Source organism: Pistacia vera, unplaced genomic scaffold (assembly GCF_008641045.1).
Source record: "Pistacia vera cultivar Batoury unplaced genomic scaffold, PisVer_v2 Contig790, whole genome shotgun sequence".
NCBI classification, from domain to species: domain Eukaryota; kingdom Viridiplantae; phylum Streptophyta; class Magnoliopsida; order Sapindales; family Anacardiaceae; genus Pistacia; species Pistacia vera.
Window position 1 is genome coordinate 57,530 of NW_022196657.1, and position 2,429 is coordinate 59,958.

Genomic DNA, 2,429 nt, shown 5'->3' on the forward strand with positions numbered 1-2,429 from the left:
TCATTCCTCTGTCAAAATCTTTATTGGATGAATTATGCTGGTTAGAGCATTCTTTGTCCAACGCTTAATCATATGCTTTTGAAGGGTTTCTTCTCCTTGACAAGCCTTCTCTTTGTTATGGCAATGGCAAGATCATTAGGGAATAATGTGTGCCAAACAAAGGCGTGAAGAAGAGTGAACGAATAACACAGACACCATTGTGATGACATGAAGGAAAGACTAAGTGCGAGCCCCTTGCTTAGAACACAAGGAACCTGCTTGCATACTTGATTGTTGCCACTGATGCTGTTGTCATAGGGAATGTATAAGACCACCATGCCACTGAGAACCTGTGAAATGGTAAACATATAATTAACATATGAATCAATACAGTGGAAATTTGAATTGCCATAATTGATCAAAAGTTTCTCACCTGAACCCTGTGAAGAAGTTGATACGTACAACCAATGAGATATACAGAAAAAGTGCAATGAAGAAGCAATTCCTCGACAACCCATCGAAATCTCCATAGATAGTTTCCCAAGCGATGCTGGCAGCCGATGGGGCAGCAATGAACATAGAGTAGACAGGGTGAACTCTTTTGGCAATGCTTCACTTGTTGGCAATCTTTGGTATAATGTCACAAAACACACAAGATAATGTGCAAAACCAATGGCCCATAAAAACTTTCAGCCTCCTTCCACCCAACCTTAGCAGCCAAAATTGCCCCAACAAATTTCCAACCACATGATAAATGAGAAGACGGGGTGGTACCTTACAAAGACGCCTTTTACCTCCAGAAGCCATGTCCATAAATCTTGAGGTCAAGAAAGAAATAGGGTGCCATGAAGGCGCACCAAATGGCAGGGTGCAGAGGACCAGGTGCTAGCATCGGTGGTACTCCAATGGCTAAGAACATGCACACAACCATGGAGCAAAGAAGAAATTGACCCTGACTGGATGGAAGTATTCTCTTTTCACAGCTTCAAAGTAGAAAATGCATTTGAGTAAGTAGGTGATAAAACTGATACAAGAAATGCTAGTGCTAATAGCACACAAGGCGAGGTTGATGTAAGGAGGAATGTGGAGAAATTGGTAGCTGGACTTGTTGCAAGAGCACGCCTAGAACAGCTGGCTGCTGAGACCGAGACATATACCAAAGCAACCAATTGGGAACCGAAGAAGAAAGGGCCATTTCTCATCTTTCGGCAGCAGAATGTCCTCGTATTCCTGCACAATTTAGTTACAAGAGTATGAATATGTATATTTGAGACACTTTATTACCATCTCAACTTTTTCATGCATATAGGCTGACGAAAAAGCAGAAAAGGAAAGAAGGATCAATTACCTTGACTTCGTCTAATTCAGGACCTCTAAGAGCTGCGAAATATCTGCCAGCAGGAACGCTTTTATTAAGGAATTCATCAAGTCTGCCAGAGCCATCGGTTCTCTGGGATTCCAATTCTTTCTCCTTTCTGTTGGCAACAAAGAATTCTGCTTACTGAGAGTGGATTTGGTTTTAAACATGCTGAAGTCTCCTTTCCTAGCTTCTCCACTGAACCTATTAGCCGAGTCAAATCCTCCAAAACTACGTCCACTTCTCGGAAGAACCCTTCTCTCATTTACCATTGTTTCTCTATTGAGCACTGAAAAGCCCGTCTCCAGCGACACTTGTCTACTAAAACTCCTATGCCGGTCTTCTCGATTCTCTAACGCTCTAATGCCTTTGTTCAAACCTCTTTTTCTTTGTCTTGCATTCTGGTTATTCTTCTTCTTTTTCTGGCACAACTTCATGAACATCCACAAAATGAGTCCCAAGGGAATTTGGAGAAGTTGCTCGCGTTTCCATATATTTTACTGTATTAAGACTTAACTCAACCTGGTGTTTTTATTTAAGGTTTTAATGATATTTTTACAAGATTTGTCAATCAAACACTTAAGCAATTTAACTTGTAGGAAGGCTTCACGAGAAGTATTGAAAAGGGTATAGGTTCTTATGGTTGTTAGGTTTGGTAATAAGATGAAATAGTAGCCAATACTTTTTAGCAAGGAAAGGTGAGAGTTTGAGGGATTTCTCGGAGAGAAGATCAAAATTTGTGGCTTAGGAAAAGTGTCAGTCAATGAAAAAACTGAGAGGTTTCAAGTTTCTATGACAGTTCACGGGTTTTGCCAGTGAATTAGAATTAAAGAGAAAGTAAGATGATTATAGTTTAAGGCTCAATCAACCATTGTAAAAGGTTTACTACCTCGTTCTGATGTATAAATTCGTCACCTTATGTATACAGGAACAAAGTTTTACATAAGTGCCTAAATGAGTACTGCTTACTGTCAAATACCTCTAAGTAATGGGAAACTTTTCTTAAAACCTCTAGTATTGTCATACCTTTTAATGGGAGGTTTTGTATTAAGGAAAAACAATAAAATTATAACTATAAAAATACAAAATAGCT

At 39.4% G+C, this 2,429-nt stretch overlaps 1 pseudogene; it reads right to left on the reverse strand.

Moving 5' to 3' along the window:
- Window positions 1-1,828, reverse strand: LOC116116949 (annotated as a pseudogene).
- Window positions 1,829-2,429: the final 601 nt, after the last annotated feature.